Source organism: Bos javanicus, chromosome 5 (genome assembly GCF_032452875.1).
Source record: "Bos javanicus breed banteng chromosome 5, ARS-OSU_banteng_1.0, whole genome shotgun sequence".
Taxonomy (NCBI): Eukaryota; Metazoa; Chordata; class Mammalia; order Artiodactyla; family Bovidae; genus Bos; species Bos javanicus.
In genome coordinates this window covers 39,505,700-39,527,641 of record NC_083872.1, presented here as the reverse complement: position 1 = coordinate 39,527,641, position 21,942 = coordinate 39,505,700, and the positions used below count along the sequence as shown (strand labels likewise).

General features: G+C 38.9%; 1 long non-coding RNA gene across 1 annotated transcript; it reads left to right on the top strand.

Moving 5' to 3' along the window:
- The first annotated feature begins 2,081 nt into the window (after positions 1-2,081).
- Positions 2,082-10,767, top strand: LOC133247519 (uncharacterized). Its single transcript, XR_009736417.1, has 3 exons — positions 2,082-4,542; positions 5,544-5,625; positions 10,452-10,767. It is a non-coding gene; the product is annotated as an uncharacterized LOC133247519 (long non-coding RNA).
- The last annotated feature ends 11,175 nt before the right edge of the window (positions 10,768-21,942 follow it).

Genomic DNA, 21,942 nt, shown 5'->3' with positions numbered 1-21,942 from the left:
GGTTGCAATCACTATCTGCAGTGATTTTCCAGGCTAAAAAAATAAAATTTGTCACAACTTCTTCTTTTTCCCCTCCTATTTCCTATGAAGTGATTGGACCATATGCCCTGATCTTAGTTTTATGAATGTTGAATTTAATCCAAGTTTTTAACTCTGCTCTTTCGCTTTCATCAAAAGACTCTTTAGTTCTCTTAGATTTCTGCCATAAGGGTGGTGTTATCTGCATATCTAAGGTTATTGATATTTCTCCCAGAAATCTTGATTCAAACTTGTGCTTTATTTAGCCTGGCATTTAGTATGATGTGCTCTGCATACCAGAGAAGGCAATGTCACCTCGCTCCAGTACTCCTGCCTGGAAAATCCCATGGACGGAGGAGCCTGGTAAGCTGCAGTCCATGGGGTCACTAGGAGTTGGACACGACTGAGCGACTTCATTGGACACGACTGAGAGACTTCACTTTCACTTTTCACTTTCATGTATTGGAGAAGGAAATGGCAAACCACTCCAGTGTTCCTAACTTGAGAATCCCAGGGACGGGGGAGCCTGGTGGGCTGCCATCTATTGAGTTGCACAGAGTCAGACACAACTGAAGTGACTTAGCAGCAGCAGCAGCAGCTCTGCATACACATTAAATAATCAAGGTGACAATATACAGCCTTGACACACTCCTTTCCCAATTTGGTACCAGTCCTTTGTTCCATGTCCAGTTCTAACTGTTCCTTCTTGACCTACATACAGATTTCTCAGGAGGCAGGTAAGGTGGTCTGGTATTGTCATCTCTTTAAGAATTTTCCACATTTTGTTGTGATCCACAGAGTCAAAGGCTTTAGCATATCAATGAAGCAGAAGTAGACGTTTTTCTGGAATTCTCTTGCTTTTTGTATGACCCAACAGATGTTGGCAATTTGATCTCTGGTTACTCTGCCTTTTCTAAATCCAGCTTGAACATCTAGAAGTTCTCAGTTGACATACTGTTGAAGCCTAGCTTGCAGAGTTTTGAGCATTACTTTGCTAACATGTGAGATGAGTGCAATTGTGCAGTAGTTTGAACATTCTTTGGCATTGCCTTTCTTTGGGACTGAAGTGAAAACTGACCTTTTCCAATTCTGTGGCCACTGCTGAGTTTTCCAAATTTGCTGGCATATTGAGTGCAGCATTTTCACAGCATCATCTTTTAGGATTTGAAATAGCTCAGCTGGAATTTCATCACCTCCACTAGCTTTGTAGCACTCCAAGATGTCTGGCTCTAGGTAAGTGAAAGTGGTGTCATCTCCATATCTGAGGTTATTAGTATTTCTTCCAGCAAACTTGATTCTAGCTTGTGCTTCTTCTAACCCAGCATTTCACATGAGTTACTCTGCAGAGAAGTAGAATAAACAGGGTGACAACAGGAGCCTTGTTGTACTCTTTTCCCAAATGTGAACCTGTCATTTATTCCATGTAAGGTTCTAACTGTTGCTTCTTGACCCAGATACATGTTTCTCAGGGAACAGGTAACATGGTCTGGTATTTCCATCTCTTTAAGAATTTTCCACAATTTTTGTGATCCACGTAGTCAAAGGCATTAGTGTAGTCAATGAAGTAGAAGTAGATGTTTTCTGAAATTCCCTTGCTTTCTCTGTGATCCAACAAATGTTGGTAATTTGATCTCAAGTTCCTCTGCCTCTCCAAAACCCAGCTTGTACATCTGGAAGTTTTCAGTTGATATACTGCTGAAGCCTAGCATGAAGGATTTTGAGCATAAACTTACTAGCACATGAAATGAGCTCAATTGTCCAGTAATTTGAACATTATTTGGCACTGCCCTTCTTTGGGATTGGAATGAAAATTGACCTTTTCCAGTCCTGTGGCCACTGCTGAGTTTTCCAAATTTGCTGATACATTGAGCACAGCACATTAATAGCATCATCTTTCAGGATTTTAAGTGGCTCAGCTGGAATTTCATCACCTACATTAGCTTAGTTTGTAGTAATACTTCCTAAGGCCCACTTGACTTCACACTCCAGAATGTCTGGACCTATGTAAGTGACCAAACAATCATGGTTATCCAGGTCATTAAGATTTTTCATAGAGTTCTATATATTCTTGCCACCTCTTCTTAATCTCTTCTGCCTCTGTTAGGTTCTTACCATTTCTTTCCTTTATCATGCCCATCATTGAATGAAATTTTACCTTACTATCTCTAAATTTCTTGAAGAGATCTCTAGTCTCAAGACTGTATTGTTTTCTTCTATTTCTTCATATTGTTCCCTTAAAAAGGCTTTTTTATAGCTCCTTGCTACTCTCTGGAACTCTGCATTCAGTTGGGTCTGTCTTCCCTTTCTTCCTTGCTTTTTGCTTCTCTTATTTTCTCAGCTATCTGTAAAGCCTCCTCAGAAAACCACTTTGCCTTCTTGTATCTCTGTTTCTTTGGGATGGTTTTGGTCACCACCTCCTGATCACTGCCTCCTGTACACTATTAGGAATGTCTGTCCATATTTCTTTGGGCACTCTGTCTACCAGATCTAATCTCTTGAGTCTATTCATCACTTCCACTGCATAATCATAAGGGATTTGATTTAGGTCATACCTGAATGGTCTAGTGGTTTTCCCTACTTTCTTCACTTTAAGTCAGAATTTTGCAGTGAGGAGCTCATGATATGAGCTACAGTCAGCTCCAGGTTTGTTTTGTTCTGTTTTTGCTTACTGTATAGAGCTTCTCCATCTTCAGCTGCAAAGAATATAATCAATTTGATTTCAGTATTAACCATGTGGTGATGTCCATGTGTAGAGTCATCTCTTGTGTTTTTGGAAGAGGGCATTTTCTCTGACCAGTGTGTTCTCTTGGCAAAACTTGGTTAGCTTTTGCCCTGCCTCATTTTGTACTCCAAGACCAAAAATGCCTGTTACTCCAGTTATTTATTGACTTCCTAATTTTGCATTTCAGTTCCCTATGATGAAAAGGACATCTTTTTCGAGTGTTAGTTCTAGAAGGTCTTCATAGGACTGTTCAGCTTCTTTGGCAGCAGTGGTTGGGGCATAGATTTGTATTACTGTGATATTGAATGGTTTGTATTGGAAACAAACAGAGGTTATTCTGTCATTTTTGAGATTGCAGCCAAGTACTGCATTTTAGACTCTTTTATTGACTATGAGGCTACTCCATTTCTTCTAAGGGATTCTTGCCCACAGTAGTAGATATAACGGTCATCTGAATTAAATTCGCCCATTCCTGTCCATTTTAGTTCATTGATTCCTAAAGATGTCAATATTCACTCTTACCATCTACTGCTAGACTACATCCCATTTACCTTGAGTCATGGACTTAACATCCCAGGTTCCTATGCAATATTGTTCTTTACAACATCGGACTTTACTTTCACCACCGAACACATCCAGAACTGAGTATCATTTCTGCTTTGGCCCAGCCACTTCATTCTTTCTGGAGCTATTAGCAATTACCTACCCTCTGCTCTTCCCTACTATCATATTGGACACCTTCCAACCTGGGGGGTCATCTTCTGGTGTCATATCTTTTTGCCTTTCCATATTGTTCATGGGATTCTAGTGGAAAGGATACTGGAATGGCTTGCCATTCCCTTCTCCAGTGGACCACATTTTGTCAGAACTTTCCACAATGACCCTTCTGTCTGCAAGTTTCTGCACCACATGGCTCATAGCTTCATTAAGTTATGTAAGCCCCTTCATAGCAACAAGGCTATAATCCATGAAGGGGATTTTTGGCTTTATCTATTTATCTGTAACTGACTCTAACTTCATGCAATTTTTGTTAAACAGCTTTCCTGCTTTTTCCATTCATATAAAGTTTCCAAATCCATGTGCATCTCCTCATTTTCAGATAATGGGCATCTTGCCTCCTGCTTGAGAAAATAAAGACCCTATTTTATGAATTGTTTCCACTTCCCTCAATTCAGCCACAGTGAATATCAACCCTCCTTCTCTCTTACTTTCCTCTAACTTCAGGATTTTCCTCACTCTGTCTGTTAGTCTCATTCATTCCTATAGTATAATGGCACGCAAGTCTCTCTCCTCCACTTCTCCAAGTTGTCATTTGCCTCCTGGGTGTCCCCAACTATATTTTCTGCTTATGCTTTAAACTGAATGCCTTTAAATTCTTTAAGATTCCTTCCAAGTCTATAAAATGTTGTGGGGTCCATAAAATTATCTGGATGATATTCTTTACCCTCCAGTCCATTTATTCAGTCAAGATAGATAAGATTTTTTTTTAAGTCTCAATAATCCTTTGATTATGCAAGATCTAATACCTAATCAAATTCTCCCTACAGGATATAGTTCCATAATGGACTCATTTTGGCCATCTCAATTATGAGTTTATTCCTGTTCTAAAGTGAGCTTGCATTTCCCTGCTTCTCCAAATGACAAGCTAAATGAAAGAGTCTTGCCAAGAGATTTCTTAAATGATAACTTAAAGTTGCCAAAATACTCTCCTGAGAATTCGCCTTTCGTCCAAATAAGATCTAAGTCCAATAGGCACGAGCTCCCCAAAGGCCATAGCTGCAGCTGTCACCGAGTCCTTCCAGGTGGGCATCTCAGCTAATCGACAGTGCTGTTGGAGGAATTGAAATCCAATTACAGTGACTCATAACAAAGGCAATTTACCTTTCTTTCACGAATGGAAGGACAAAGTGCCAAATGCAGCAGGTTGCATATTTTTGCCCATAAAATACATAATTTGTCAAAATTATTTTTCTCTAAATATTTTAATGGAAATCCTTGGCAGGCCTATACACTAATTATTTCCATATTAGGCTCAGGTTTTTCATTTTATCTCCAAACTCTTTGTATCTCTCATGTAGTGCTATTATTCACTTTTTATAAATCACATACACCATTTTTCAAGGAAGATGGCATGTATGTTACATTTTTACGTGTTCTGTGATTCTCCTGTGATGGCTTGTGCTAAAATTAGTAATAACAGTCTGGATCAACTGTAGGGAGACATTGAATCGCTTCTTGCATGTTGAATTAAGTGGACCCCAAATAATGAAAATAAACATTAACAAGGCAAAAGGAAAGAGTAAAGAGAGTTTTTAAAGTTATGAAATCTCTTCTGTCAAATTTACTTTACTGAAAGTGATTTCCAGATTTCAAAAACATTAGAATATCATGCATTTTACTGATAAGTTTGATTTTCTTTAGCTATTACAAAAACTGTCCTCAAATAAAACTTAAAATTTTTACCTCACCCCCTAATAGCAGGAGCAATTTGGTTGCCAACTTGCTAAAAAAATAGAAAAGGAGAGGAGATACACTGTAAGAGGGAAAAAAAAAAAAAATCGCCTTCCATTATGTATAACAAAAGATCAAGAGGAAAAGTTTTGGGGCTCTGAAGTCTATGCAAGCTACAACAGTGGTCTTATTCATATCACATAATAAGTTTATCTCTACTGAAAACTTCTCTGCTTAATCTATGTTATCTGTCAGATTTTAAGCAGCACTCCTCTTACATTTAAGAATGTGATAATGTGTCCTACTGAGCCATCAAACTAATTTTGTATTTTGTTTCACTTAACCCTTCAAGACACTGTTTTCAGAAGAGGAGGGAACGAGCCCAGGGGAAGCTGTGGTGTCTGCTACACGAGTGCTGGCTGCCCACCCTCCAGGTATGTATCTTCTATGTTTTCCTTGTCAAAGGTAAGCTATTCAAATTTCACAGCCCTAGTAGTTTTTCCTCTCTTTTTCTCTCTTCACCCTCAAGATATTCTCAGAGGAGTTTTATTCAATGCCATAGATGCTGAAGCTGTAGTGGAGTATATGGTAATTGCATGCAAGCTACAGTTAAGGCCTAATGAACATTATGTTTATGAAGAATGTAGCTCTGATTTCTAAAAGCACTTTGGTAAATTATACAAATTAAATATTCATTACTCTGTACTTCATTAGTTCACATTTGGAACACTTTTTCTTCATTATAATAGCCCAGAGTAAAAGCTTTTTTTTTTTAATATATATTTTGTCCTGTTATTTTTCAGAAATTCTTTACTTATAATATTAGGGCAAAGCTGTATTTTTCCATTGGGTCTATAATATTCAGATTTTTCTTTTTCAAAAACTGCATATTTATTTCATACAAAAAAAGTGAATACGTGTGTGTTTGCGATTCTTATTTCAACAGTCAGCATAAAAATATGTAAACTTTTCATTATAATATTCACTCAAAGTTTTATTATTACTTATTCCTATAAAAATTGCTCTTTCATTAGGGAGAAACCTTGGTATTAAGTTAAAATACTGCAGAGTTATGAAGAATGTTTATTTTTCATGTTGAAATAACTTTATAGTGACTGATTAGTCATCAGACTCTGAGAAGTTAAAAATCCTTTAAAGAGTACCTTGTCTGAGCCAGGTAATAAATTAACAAGCTTGCCTGGCACATGGAAATTAAAATAGAAAAAAGAATTATGATTGGAGCTACTCTTTACCACTTCCAAATATCTTAGTCAGCTGAAATGTATTTTTCCCAAAATGTATTCAGCAGACATGTATCTGTGAATTACTGAAAATAAGTAACTGCTCCTGAAATTCTATCAATTGAATGTCTCTTACAGTCAATCATACAGTTAATGCTCAAACAAAAAGAAACATTTGACTTTAAAATGTACTTGTAATCAAATTAAATGTCTCTAGGTCTAGAGATCTTCAGATTTTTTTCATTTCAGATGTACACAAATGACAATTAATGTTGTTGTTGTTGTTCAGTTGCTAAGTCATGTCTGACTCTTTGTAACCCCATGAATAGCACCACGCCAGGCTTCCCAGTCCTTCACTATCTCATGGAGTTTGCTCAAACTCAAGACTATTGATTTGGAGATGCTATCCAACTATCTCATTCTCTGTCCCTGCCTTCTGCCCTCAATCTTTCCCAGAGTCTTTTCCAATGAGTTGGCTCTTTGTATCAGGTGGCCAAAGTATAGGAACTTCAGCTTCAACATCAGGACTTCCAATGAATATTCAGGATTGATTTTCTTTAGGATTGGCTGGTTTGATCTCCTTGCAGTCCAAGGGACTCTCAAGAGTCTTCTCCATCATCACTGCTTGAAATCATCAATTCTTCATTGCTCAGTCTTCTTTATGATGCAACACTCACATCCATACATGTCTACTGGAAAAACCATAGCTTTGATTAGATGGACCTTTGTTGCCAAAGTAATGTCTCTGCTTTTTAATATGCTGTCTAGCTTGGTCACAGCTTTTCTTCCAAGAAGCAAGTGTCTTAATTTCATGGCTGCAGTCACTGTCTACATTGATACGTAGCCCAAGAAAATAAATGGAAACACTGTCACTGTTTCCATTTTTCTCCAACTATTTGCCATGAAGTGATGAGACTGGATGCCATGATCTTTGTTTTTTTAATTTTGAGTTTTAAGCTTGATTTTTCACTCTCCTATTTCACCTTTATCAATAGGCTCTTAAGTTCTTCTTTGCTTTCTGCCATTAGAGTGGTGTCATTTGCTGTCAATATTTCACCTGAAAATCTTGATTCCAGTTTGGGATTTACCCAGCCTGACATTTTGCATGAAATACTCTGAATATAAGTTAAATAAGCAGGGTGACAATATACAGCTTTGACATATTCCTTTTCCAGTTTTGAACCAGTCCACTGGTCTGTGTCCACATAACACTAAAAAAAAAAAAAAACAACTCTTAAAGTGTAAAATATTCTATAGGTTAATGATATTAGAAAACCAAATCATAAGTTACATAATTTCACAGTGATTCATAATTCTGTAGTGATTTTGAAGCCTAGGATAATAGAGTCTGTCATGGTTTCCATTGTTTCTCCATCTATTTGCCATGAAGTGATGGGACTGGATGCCATGATCTGCGTTTTCTGAATGTTGAGTTTTAAGCCAGCTTTTTCATTCTCTTTCACTTTGATCAAGAGGCTCTTTAGTTCCTCTTCACTTTCTGCCATCAGGGTGATGTCGTATGCATGTCTGAGGTTATTGACATTTCTCCCTACAATCTTGATTCCATGTTTGCTTCATTCAGTCTGGCATTGCACATGATATACTCTGCATATAAGTTAAATAAGTAAGGTGACAATAAACAGCCTTGACACACTCCTTTCCCAATTAGGAACCAGTCCATTGTTCCATGTCCAGTTCTAACTGTTGCTTCTTGACCTGCATACAGATTTTGAAGGAGGCAGGTAAGGTGGTCTGGTATTCCCATCACTTTAAAATTTTTCCACAGTTTGTTGGGATCCACAGAGTCAAAGGCTTTAAAATAGTCAATGAAGCAGATGTTTTTCTGGAATTCTCTTGCTTTTTCTATGATCTAACGCATGTTGACAATTTGATCTCTGGTTCTTCTGCCTTTTCTAAATCCAGCTTGAACATCTGGAAGTTCTCAGTTCATGTACTGTTAAAGCCTAGCTTGGAGAATTTTGAGCATTACTTTGCTAACGTGTGAGATGAGTGCAATTGTGCAATAGTTTGAACATTCTTTGGCATTGCCCTTCTTTGGGATTGGAATGGAAACTGACCTTTTCCAGTCCTGTGGCCACTGCTGGGTTTTCCAAATTTGCTGACATATTGAGTGCAGCACTTTCACAGCATCATCTTTCAGGATTTGAAATAACTCTGTTGGAATTCCATCACCTCCACTAGCTTTGTTCATAGTGAAACTTCCCAAGACCCACTTGACTTCTTACTCCAAGATGTCTGGCTCTAGGTGAGTAATCACCTTGAGGTTATCTAGATGTTTTTGGTATAGTTCTTCTCTACATTCTTGCCACCTCTTAATATCTTCTGCTTCTGTTAGGTCCATACCATTTCTGTCCTTTCCTGTCCCCATCCTTGCATGAAATGTTCCCTAAGAATCTCTAATTTTCATGAAGAAATCTCTAGTCTTTCCCATTCTATTGTTTTCCTCTACTTTGCATTGATCACTTAGAAAGGTTTTCTTATCTCTCCTTGTTATTCTTTGGAACTCTGCTTTCAGATAGATATATCTTTCCTTTTCTCTTTTGCCTCTGGCTTCTCTTTTTTTCTCAGCTATTTGTAAGGCCTCATCAGACATACTTGTAAGGCCTCCTCAGACAACGATTTAGCATTTTTGCATTCATTTTTCTTGGGGATGGTTTTAATCACCACCTCCTGTACAATGTTATGAACTTCAGTACATAGTTCTTCAGGCACTCTATATACCAGAACTAATCCCTTGAATCTATTTGTCACTTCCACTCTATATTCATAAGGGATTTGATTTAGTTCATACTTGAATGGTCCAGTGGTTTTCCATACTTTCTTCAATATAAGTCTGAATTTTGCAATAAGGAGCTCATGATCTGAGCCACATTCAGCTCCTGATCTTGTTTTTGCTGACTGTATAGAGCTTCTCCATCTTCAGCTGCAAAGAATCTAATCAATCTGATTTCAGTATTGATCATCTGGTGATGCCCATGTGTAGAGTCATCTCTTGTGCTGTTGGAAGAGAGGGTTTGTTATGACCAGTGCATCCTCTTGGCAAAACTCTTTTAGCCTTTGACCTGCTTCACTTTGTACTTCAAGGCCAAACTTTTCTGTTACTCTAGATATCTCTTGACTTCCAAATTTTGCATTCTGGTCCCCTATGATGAAAAGGACATCTTTTTTTGGTGTTAATTCTAGATGGACTTGAACATCTTCATAAGGTAAAAGTAAAGAGCCTACTCCAGAATACTCTGTAAAGCTTTGATTGAGATAGAAGTATTTTGCCTGTATCAAAGAAAAAAATTAGTGAAAGGAAGAAAGTTGTAGAAGAAGCCAGAAAAGCAATCTACAAATAGGTTCTGACATGTTATAAAGAAAGAACATCTGAATCTGTCAGCCAGATTGGTTTGAGGAAAAAGTAGTAATTGGAGTGAAACATAACAGTGAAATTGCAAGTTAAAGCAATAGGATGAATAGGGAGTTTCCTATAGGACAGAATGTCAAGCTAGGATAAACATTAGGACCAGCACTGAGTTAAGCTATAATGCCTATTCCCGTTCTCTATTGATCTATGTTCATTCCTGACATTAAAACATCTTTAAAATTCACTTTATTCAATATCCATCTTTTCTGGAAAAATCATAGAACCATGATAGATATTTCAAGCAGTTCATCTAGTCATCCACTCCTTGAACCCTTTCTATAATCCAGCCAGTGGAATCTGGCTCAGACACAGACAACTCTAGGGATGAGATGTTCAGAGTTTCCTGAAGCAAGATACGTCATATTTGGTAACTTTACATGTGCAAAATATCTTATATTAGGCAGAAATAAATCTGCTACCACTTCTTCCCACTGTGACTGTTCTACTCTCTTAGGGTCAACACCCTACAGGTTCTCTTCAGTTCTGTAGTTTTTACTTTCTCATAGGAATGTATTGAACAGATACTTACACAACCATTACTTACTGTGCTACTATATAATATATCCATCTCCCCTTTTTATCCTTACAGTGGAGCAGAGACCCCATCAAGCTCCATGTCCTGACCTCACCACAGGTCCAAGGTTCTGTGACAAAACCACGTTTTCTAAATTTCCCAGGAGGAAGAAAACTTGCATTTGATAAACCCTATGATGTCCCAGGGATATCACATAGATTATATCATTCAATCCCCTTATCAACCCTATAAAATAAGTACTGTTCTTAACTACTTTAAACAGCTACAGTAGTCAGTTTTATCCTTTTATGCTTAGAAACACTGTTATTACTTTCCCAGGCACTAAGTTCCCATGTGTACTCTTGAGTTCCCTAATACATATTCTATTTCAGTGTTTGTATTTTATTATTTTTTATATTTTCTCTTTTAGAAGTGTTTTCCAATGAGTCAATATACAAATAAAACAGATGATATTTAAAACTGACATTTCACAGACAGTGTTGAAGCTCAAAAGGTTGAATAATTGACCAAGAGATGATAAGACTCTGGAAAATGGATTCTCAGTAACTGAACTATTGAGAATCTGATTTATGAACCTGAAGTCTCATTTACTATGTATAGTGGAAGATCTGGCCACCATCGCACAGAGCACTCGAAGACCACGTCACAAATAAAATCACTGAAAAAGAGTCTATGATGCCAAAATGATATTTACATAAATATAAAATAGCTTAAATTTTAGCCTTTGTCTAGAGGAATTTCAAGCTAAGAAGCTTTAAAACAGCACACACTAAATTATAGCATTAGATTTCAGGAATTCTTGAAGTAGACTATCCAGGCTTTATTTTTCAAAGTTCTTTTCTCAGTGTTAACAACTAATTATTTACGTTTTCACAGACAGGACTTCCTAATACTATAATTTCAAAACTCAAGGTAAATTAGGTATACTTTAAACATTTGGGCAGAAAATGTTGTTAATATTCAAAAATATCATTTATTTCTATAGAATATTTTTCTCTCTATTTCAGCGTACAACATGTTATGACCTCATTTCTAACTAGTAGGGATATGCTCTGTGTGAGACATGGAGGCCTGACCATATCCTGTGAAATGAGTTAGGTATTTCCCTTGAGGAAAATGGATGATAACTAATCATTGGAAAAGATCTATGACCAGGAGGAATGGGATGCTGAAGTCCAGGGATGAAGGCCATAAGAGGCCAGGTTCAGAGAATTTAATAGGTCATAGGCATAAGGCCACAAGCCTGGGGCTGAGAAGGAGCTAATCTGAGGGGACTCCTAAGATTAGAATGGCAGGGAGATGAATTCTAGGAGTCCTGATTTCTCTCTTAGTTCAGTCACTCAGTCATGTCCGACTGCAGCATGCCAGGCTTCCCTGTTCATCACCAACTCCTGGAGACTACTCTAACCCATGTCCATTGTGTCACTGACGCAATCCAACCATCTGATCCTCTGTCAACCCTTTCTCCTCCCACCTTCAGTCTTTCCCAGCATCAGGGTTTTTTCCAATGAGTTAGTTTCTCTCTTAGTACTCCAAATTTTCATATTTTTGTGTGTAATCTTATAATAGACTCCTTAGGGCTTTAGGTGGAGAAGGCAATGGCAACCCACTCCAGTACTCTTGCCTGGAAAATCCCATGGATGGAGGAGCCTGGTGGGCTGCAGTCCATGGGGTCGCTAAGAGTTGGACACGACTGAGTGACTTCACTTTTGCTTTTCACTTTCATGTATTAGAGAAGGAATGGAGAAGGCAATGGCACCCCACTCCAGTACTCTTGCCTGGAAAATCCCATGGATTGAGGAGCCTGGTAGGCTGCAGTCCATGGGGTCGCTAAGGGTCAGATATGACTGAGAGACTTCCCTTTAACTTTTCACTTTCATGCATTGGAGAAGGAAATGGCAACCCACTCCAGTGTTTTTGCTTGGAGAATCCCAGGGATGGGGGAGCCTGGTGGGCTGCCATCTATGGGGTCACACAGAGTCTGACATGACTGAAGTGACTTAGCAGCAGAGAAGGAAATGGCAACCCACTCCAGTGTTCTTGCCTGGACAATCCCAGGGATGGGAGAGCCTGGTGGGCTGCCATCTGTGGAGTCACACAGAGTCGGACACGACTGAAGCGACACAGCAGCAGGGCTTTAGAGAAATTTTCTCAAAATGTCATTTCTAAATGTTGTATTTGGTGGATTTAGGGGAGATATAATGTTCACAAGATGGTGAAATAGAAGGACATGTGCTCATATTCTCCTGTGAGAACTCCAAATTACAACCCACTGCTGAAAAAAGATACCCCACATCCTAGGGCAAAGGAAAAGCACAAGCAAGATGGTAGGGGAAAAAAACCCATACCTGCCAGAGACACTCAGAGGACTCAAACAAAACACTGTGTGCACCAGGACCCAGAAACCCCATAGAGACGGAGCCAGACCTGCCTTTGAGTGTTTGAGTGTCTCCTGCGGAGGTATGGGTCAGCAGTGGACTGTCACAGGGGCAAGAGCTCTGGGTGAAGCAAACCTGGGTGTGGCATAATCCCTCTTGGAGGAGATCTCCATTAACCCCACCATAGAGCCACCAGAACACAGGACTGGGAAAACAGACTCTTGGAGGGCACAAACAAAACCTTGTTCACACCAAGACCCAGGAAAAAGAAGTAGTGGCCCCACAAGAGACTGACCCACACTTGCCTGTGAGTTAGTGTCCAGGAGTCTCCAGAGGAGGCATGCGTTGGCAGTGGCCTGCTGCAAGGTCAGAGGCACTGAGTGCGGCAGTGCGTGCACAGGACCTTTTGAAGGAGGTCGCCATTATCTTCATTACCTCCACTCTAGATTGGTCTCAGGTCAAACAACAGGGAGGGAACACAGCCCCACCCTGCAACAGAAAGTTGGATTAAAGATTTACTGAGTATGGCTCTGCCCATCAGAACAAAACCTGGTTTCCCCCACTGTCAGTGTCTCTCATCAGGATGCTTCCATAAGCCTCTTATCCTTATCCCTCAGAGGGCATACAGAATGAAAACCACAATCACATAAAACTAACCAAACTGATCACATGGACTACAGCATTGTCTAACTCAATGAAACTATGAGTCATGCCATGTAGGACCACCCAAGACAGATAGGTCATGGTGGAGAGTTCTGACACAATGTGGTCCACTGGAAAAGGCAATGGCAAACCACTTCAGTATTCTTGCCTTGAAAACTACATAAAAAGGCAAAAAGTATGAAAAGGCAAAAAGATATGACACTGAAAGATGAATTCCCCAGGTCGGTAGGTGCCCAATATGCTACTGGAGAAGAATGGAGAAATAATTCCAGAGAGAATGAAGAGACGGAGCCAACGCAAGAACAACGCCCTGTTGTGGATGTGACTGGTGATGGAAGTAAAGTCTGATGCTGTAAAGAACAATATTTCATAGGAAGATGGAATGTTAGGTCCATGAATCAAAGTAATTGGAAGTGGTCAAACGAGATGACAAGAGTGAACATTGACATTTTAGGAATCAGTGAACTAAAATGGGCTGGAATGGGTGAATTTAATTCAGATGACCATTATATCTACCACTGTGGGCAAGAATCCCTTAGAAGAAATGGAGTAGCCTCATAGTCAACAGAAGATTGTGAAATGCAATACTTGGATGCAATCTCAAAAATGACAGAATGGTCTCTGTTTGTTTCCAAGGCAAACCATTCAATATCACAGTAATACATCTATGCCCCAACTAGTAATGCTGAAGAAGCTGAGGTTGAACAGTTCTTTGAAGACCTACAAGACCTTATAGAACTAACACCAAAAAAAATGTCCTTTTCATCATAGGTGACTGGAATGCAAAAGTAGGAAGTCAAGACATACCTGGAGTAACAGGCAAATTTGGCCTTGGAGTACAAAATGAAGCAGGGCAAAGGCTAACAGGGTTTTGCCAAGTGAACACACTGGTCATGGCAAACACCCTCTGCCAACAACACAAGAGAAGACTCTATGTATGGACATCACCAGATAGTCAATACCCAAATCAGACTGATTTTATTTTCTGTAGCTGAAGATGGAGAAGCTCTATACAGTCAACAAAAACAAGACCAGAAGCTGACTGTGGCTCAGATCATGAAGTCCTAATTGCCAAATTCATACTTAAATTGAAGAAAGTCAGAAAAACTGAGCATCAAAGGAAAAAAGCTGAGCACCAAAGAATTGATGCTTTTGAACTGTGGTGTTGAAGAAGATTCTTGAGGGTCACTTTGACAGCAAGGAGATCAAACCAGTCAATCCTAAAGGAAATCAGTACTGAATATTCATTGGAAGGATTGATGCTGAAGCTGAATCTTCAATACTTTGGCCACCTAATGTGAAGTCACTCATTGGAAAGGGCCCTGATGCTGGGAAAGATTGAAGGCAGGAGGAGAAGGGCACGACAGAGGATGAGATGGTTGGATGGCATCACTGACTTGATGGACATGATTTTGAGCAAGCTCTGGGAGTTGGTGATGGACTGGGAAGACTGGCATGCTGCAGTCCATGGGGTTGCAAAGAGTTGGACACGACTGAGTAACTGAACTTAAGGGAGACACACACTTGTATTTTCTTAGGAAGAAAGATGAGGATAATGAAAATTATATAAGCAACTAATAGTATTTGTTATTTGCCTCAGAAACTGACCCACAGGAAAAATGGGGGCTGGGAGCAGTGTTTCTCCTGATGGTATCTATAGATATGGCTTTAAACTTTAAACTTTGACAGTTCAGTTGAATTTTCAAGATTATGATCATAAAAAGCCAAGCTTCCAAATGGATATGTAAAATCAGGGACATGTGATTTTAGAGAGAGATAAGTATGGCAATTCATTATACATACATTGATAGTACAATTAACAGAAAACATACTCCTCTTTTTGTTTCATAATGCACAAATGAATAATAAATGATCATAAGAGGGAATTTGCAGCCATTTTAAATTCATTATAAAACTAGCTGTTACATTTTTTTGAGGGTTTTTTTTTTTTAACTGAAGAATCTTTTATATTTGAGATCAATTTTCTATTTTAACCTGTCAAAAATCAATAAAGATTTCACATTTCTAAACTGTCATTCACTAAAAATTGATTTTAAATACTTTTAAGTTTTTTGCTATTAGACTTTAGAAAAAATAGTAACTCATATTAAGTTTGTATTACCTTTAACCTTTAGGAAATTAAAATTTGAAGCAAGCTCAGTTCAATTATATTTTAAAGGCTAATCAGTACTTTCAACTCTTTAATCTTTCTTATCCCTGTCATATAAATATGTGTTATCAAGTATTAAGCTCATCTGAGAGGAATACAGATTTCTTAGGCTATGGACTCAAATGTGCAAAAAATGTCAATTTAAATTGCTATAACTGCACTTAATTTCTGTCTTGAACCTCTATTCTAACTGATGGTATCCACTTAACTTTCATCGATTCAGAATAAAAAAATAATTCAGAGTTTTCTCAGTCAATTTACATGTTTTCTGAATCAACTTTTATTTTCCTTTCAGCCTCTACCACTGTCTTTAAGTTTTGAAAAGATTCACACGATGAGTCTTACATATACTCCTGCCAACTCCTCTGATCATCCTTGTGTATGGCTGCTCTCCAGTTTTTGGAACCTGAAGGCCATCTTAATTTCTCATCAGTCTCCATTCACAGATTGCAGGAAAACTTATTGCTGCATTATTCTCCCAAAAAACATAATGTTACTTCTGATCTAAAATCTTCCTCAACTACTGCTGTATTTCTCTTTTGTGCATGAGAAATATTCTGATGCTGTTCAAAACCTCTCTGGACCCAAGGAAAATACACAGGGATATCACCATCCTTCTCTGACCAGATACATGGAGAGTCATCTGTATGACTTAGATTAGAACTCTTCGTGTGACTTCCTAAGTTGTCTGGGTAATTGACTCTAGTCTTATCCCAAGACTGGTCAAGAAATGTGCCCATAGAAAGCTGTGTGAGGCAGGGGGAGCTTGAGAGTGATGGCCAAGAAGCTTCAATTCTCAGGACACTGTGTTCTGTTCTTTAATAACTGTACATTCATTGTATACACAAGCTTTATTTGCATCTAGGTGAATGGTTAATTTTCTTGTACCTAGGAAAATACCAAGCCCTTCTTAGCTATTTATTAGCATCTAAGCTCCCTTTTGTTCCAAATTTGTCCCATAGTCCCTCCCTGTGCATTTTTTTTTCTTCTTGACAAAATCATGTACTTCTCTTATGAGATATTTATGGGAAAACCCCTTGGCCATAAGTCCTCTAGGACCATGGATTTTGAGGTTAAAAAAACAAAGTCACTGTTAATTATTTTACAGGGCATATGCATATCAAATCATCACATCACATATATGTGCAATTTTAATATATACTTTTATATTTGGCAATTATTCCTCAATTAAGTTGGCAGGGGAGAGGAAAAGTACTGAGACTCAAAAAAAATTCCTCTGTAAACTTTTATCTCTGCCATGAATTTAAAAAATCTTTATATTTATATGATTACATGATTCAAGAATCTATTAGAATATTTTAGAATACTCTGGAACTTAATATTCATTTATATAATTAAACAGTTAAATCCATCCAATTTTATTATTAGATAAACTCTTAATAAATAGAAATTGCATAGATAATTTTCTCTGAATTATAAATAATTTCAACTCAAATATGACACTGTGCTTTCTTGATTAAAGAAAGCTTTCTCTCACTTAAAAAAAAATTTTTTTTGTAACTTTGCTTTCTAACTCTTTCTCAGGATCATCTCTTTGCCAGTATTTAGAAGAATTTTTTTTTCATGCTAGTGTGGTTTCTGCTGTAGAACTCAGTCATAACTTAAACAATACTCTGAAATCTTATTTTTAGACAATTTTCTTGCAGTTTTCAATTTATCACATTGTTGAACTTGTACCCTCATTTTAAAATGTATTATTTCTACTAATTTTGTATCAACTATGATTTTAATTCTTTGAAGGATTGGCTTTATTTCAGTCAAACTAACCTACAAAGGGAAGGACTGAGCCCAGCTTTTCCTACCTACTAAGACTAGGAGTTAATATTTTTGTCTCGTAATATAAAAATGTCTTTTCTAGTCATTTTTTAGAATGTAGAACTTAGGTTGATAAATAAACCTTGATAAATCAGTAAAAACTCCAGATTTACATTCGTCAAGGTGCTCTTCACATAAATACTCTCCTCTGTGCAAACAACAAATATGTAAATTCTGACATATGTCAATGTCAAATATATGTCAAAGTCAATTATATGACTATGGTCTATAGTTACTTGCTAAATAGAGATCACTGCCGATGGGAGTATCAAGCAGAATGACCACTAGGGTAAACAATTCAGCAGCACTTAGAAAATTAAAAACGAATTACCTAGTAAACCCATGTTTAGGTAAATACCTCAAAGAGACTTAAACATGTGTACAGAAGGCAATTACAAGGATGTCACTGTAGCATTCTTCCAATGGTTAAAATCTGTTATATTCCCAATGACTTTCAACAGAGGAATCAATAAATAAAATATCAATACTTTCAGTTCAGTTCAGTTCAGTCGTTCAGTCGTGTCCGACTCTTTGCAGCCCCATGAATCACAGCACACAAGGCCTCCCTATCCATCACCAACTCCCGGAGTTCACTCAGACTCACGTCCATCAAGTCAGTGATGCCAAAAATAAAATTGATCTGTATCTATCAATACTACTATATCTCAACAACAATGTTAAATGGAAAAAGCTTTTTTTTTTCAGATTATTACACAGGGTGATATAAATTGAATGCATTTTAAAGCACAGAGAAATAGAAACATGTTATTCATTTGCATATGTACTTAGAGGCATACTAATTGAAAGTGGATACACATCAAATTCTTCGGAGAAGGCAATGGCACCCCACTCCAGTACTCTTACCTGGAAAATCCTATGGACGGAGGAGCCTGGTAGGCTGCAGTCCATGGGGTCACTGGGAGTTGGACACGACTGAGTGACTTCACTTTCACTTTTCACTTTCATGCATTGGAGAAGGAAATGGCAACCCACTCCAGCGTTCTTGCCTGGAGAATCCCAGGGATGGGGGAGCCTGGTGGGCTGCCATCTATGGGGTCGCACAGAGTCGGATACAACTGAAGTGACTTAGCAGTAGCACACATCAAATTCTTACTCTAAAATATACAATAGGAACTTCCATTTGGTTAAAAAAAAAACGGTAAAGTAAAATAGGGTCCAGTGGTAAAGAATTCTCCTGCCAATGCAGGGAACATGGGTTCCTTCCTGGTGGAGGAAGATCCCACATGTCATGGGGCAGCTAAGCCCATGTACCACAACTACTGAGGTGACACTCTAGAGACTGTGCTCTGCAACAAGAGAAGTCACAGCAATAAGAAGCCTACACACCACAACTAAAGAGTATATCCCACTCACACATAGTAATAAGGATCCAGCACAGTTGGGGGGAAAAAAAAGTAAAATATTCTTAGTCAGCAATGTGAGCCTTTTTTTTAGCCAATGCATTTCAAGCATCTAGAACTCTCTCTGACACATCAGATCAGATCAGATCAGATCAGTCGCTCAGTCGTGTCCGACTCTTTGCGACCCCATGAATCGCAGCACGCCAGGCCTCCCTGTCCATCACCAACTCCCGGAGTTCACTCAGACTCACGTCCATCGAGACAGTGATGCCATCCAGCCATCTCATCCTCTGTCGTCCCCTTCTCCTCCTGCCCCCAATCCCTCCCAGCATCAGAGTCTTTTCCAATGAGTCAACTCTTCCCATGAGGTGGCCAAAGTACTGGAGTTTCAGCTTTAGCATCATTCCTTCCAAAGAAATCCCGGGGCTGATCTCCTTCAGAATGGACTGGTTGGATCTCCTTGCAGTCCAAGGGACTCTCAAGAGTCTTCTCCAACACCACAGTTCAAAAGCATCAATTCTTCGGCATTCAGCCTTCTTCACAGTCCAACTCTCACATCCATACACGACCACAGGAAAAACCATAGCCTTAACTAGACGAACCTTTGTTAGCAAAGTAATGTTTCTGCTTTTGAATATGCTGTCTAGGTTGGTCATAACTTTCCTTCCAAGGAGTGCCGGGGTCCAGCCCCGGTGGATCCAGGGAATTCGAACCGAGGACGGCGTCGGCGAGGATCAGGAAACAACTGCTTAATTAAACTTTTAATTAAGGATATAAAGAGTAATAGAATAAGGATAGCTCAGTGAGGAAATTCAGTGGAGAAAAGAGGCTGAAATAAGGATAGCTCAGTGAGGAAATTCAGTGGAGAAAAGAGGCTGAATAATTCAGCCAGAAGGTGAGAGAAAGAACGACATGGGGAGACCAAGTTTCAGTGAACAAGGCCCACACTTTATTTTCCAAAGTAGTTTTTATATCTTAAGTTATGCATAGAGGATAATGGGGGAAGGGGTAGAGTCATGCAGTAAGCCAGGCCTTCTTCCTGCAAACTTATCATATGCAAAAGTTTAGGTGATTTGAATCATCTTCTGGCCCGGAGGCCTTTTTCTCTAAAGGTGATTATTCTAAAGTCAGGCGCCAGCCTCCAAAAAGCATTAGATGAAGTTGCATTCCTACAGAGCAAAGGTGTGGTGGGCTATAACAAGAAAAAGAATTAACTCAAGGGTCCCAGGTTACAAACATTAAAGCTACTACTTATACCAATTATATTAATCAATACACTGCCAGGGACACAGCAGGTAAGGGATATGGAAACTTAGCAGCAAACATTGGCCCGACAAGTGAAAATCCCTTCACCAATACAGTTTCTAATCAATCTTTTAACTGCTCAAAGGAATCTGTATTTAGACAGTTTAGAACATCTCATGCCTCTCACAGTTGGGAGGCTCTGAGCAATCACATGTGGCCGGAAAAACCTATTCAGGCAAGCTAGAGGACTTCCAAAGGAGTTTGTAGGTTGAAACACGTCACACCCAGGAATTATTAACTGGAGCTGTAAGCTAACTCTTTTTTTCAGAGAGAGGTAGTGGGGGACAGCCCCCCGTAAAGTCAGAGGTGTAGGTGAAAATACAAAGCAGAAAGTAGGCAAACTCTGGTTTGGGGGTTAGATGCTCGAGAATTTCCAGGGAGACTCCTGAGGCTTGATCCCGCCTTTGCATATGCCAAGCCTCCTTCCTCATGATTTTTGTCATGGGTGGAGTTCCTCACGCTGGCTTCCGGCAGTGATAGAATTCCAGTTGAGCTATTCCAGATCCTGAAAGATGATGCTGTGGAAAGTGCTGCACTCAATATGCAATATGCCGGCTCCCGGCAAAGGAGTAAGCATCTTTTAATTTCATGGCTGCAGTCACCATCTGTAGTGATTTTGGAGCCCAGAAAAATAAAGTCTGATACTGTTTCCACTGTTTCCCCATCTATTTCCCATGAAGTAATGGAACCGGATGCCATGATCTTCATTTTCTGAATGTTGAGCTTTAAGCCAACTTTTTCACTCTCCACTTTCACTTTCATCAAGAGGCTTTTGAGTTCCTCTTCACTTTCTGCCATAAGGGTGGTGTCATCTGCATAACTGAGGTTATTGATATTTCTCCCGGCAATCTTGATTCCAGCTTGTGTTTCTTCCAGTCCAGCGTTTCTCATGATGTATTCTGCATATAAGTTAAATAAACAAGGTAGGGGTTTATTAAATACTCACTGAGAAACATGTTTATGATAGTGATTTCCTGAGAGTTGGTCTGGGAGGCAAATTAAATGGAAAATGAGAAGCAAGACCGTCAACTGAATCTATAATGTAGTATTCCAAGAGAGCAAGAAAGAAGGAGGAAAAAAAAGACTTGTTGCTGTTGTTCAGTTGCTACATCCTGTCTGACTCTTTGCAATCCCATGAACTACAGCATACCAGCTTCCCTGTCCCTCACTGTATCCCTTAGTGTGCTTAAACTCATGTCCATTGAGTATGTGATGTCATCCAACAATCTCATCCTCTGTTGACCCCTTCTCCTCTTGCCTTCAATCTTTCCCAGCATCAGGGTCTTTTACAATGAGTCCACTCTTGACATTAGGTGGCCAAAGTATTGGAGTTTCAGCCTCAGCATCAGTCCTTCCAATGAATATTCCGTACTGATTTTCCTTTAGGATTGACTATTTAGATCTCCTTGCAGTCTAAGGGACTCTCAAGAGTCTTTTCCAGCACCACAGTTTGAAAGCAACAATTCTTTGGCATTCAGCTTTCTGTATGATCCAAATCTCACATCCATACATGACTATTGGAAAAACCATAGCTTTGACTAGACGGACCTTTGTTGGCAAAGTGATGTCTCTGCTTTTTAATATGCGTATAGGTTTATCAAAGATATTATTCCAAGGAGCAAGTGTCCTAATTTTGTGGCTGCAGTCACTGTCTGCAGTGATTTTGGAGCCCAAGGAATTAAAATCTGTCACTGTTTCCATTTTTCCTCCATCTATTTGCCATGAAGGGATGGGACTGGATGCCATGATCTTAGTTTCCTGAATGTTGTTTTAAGCCAGCTTTTTCACTCACCTCTTTCATCTTCATAAACAGGCTCTTTAGTTCCTCTTCA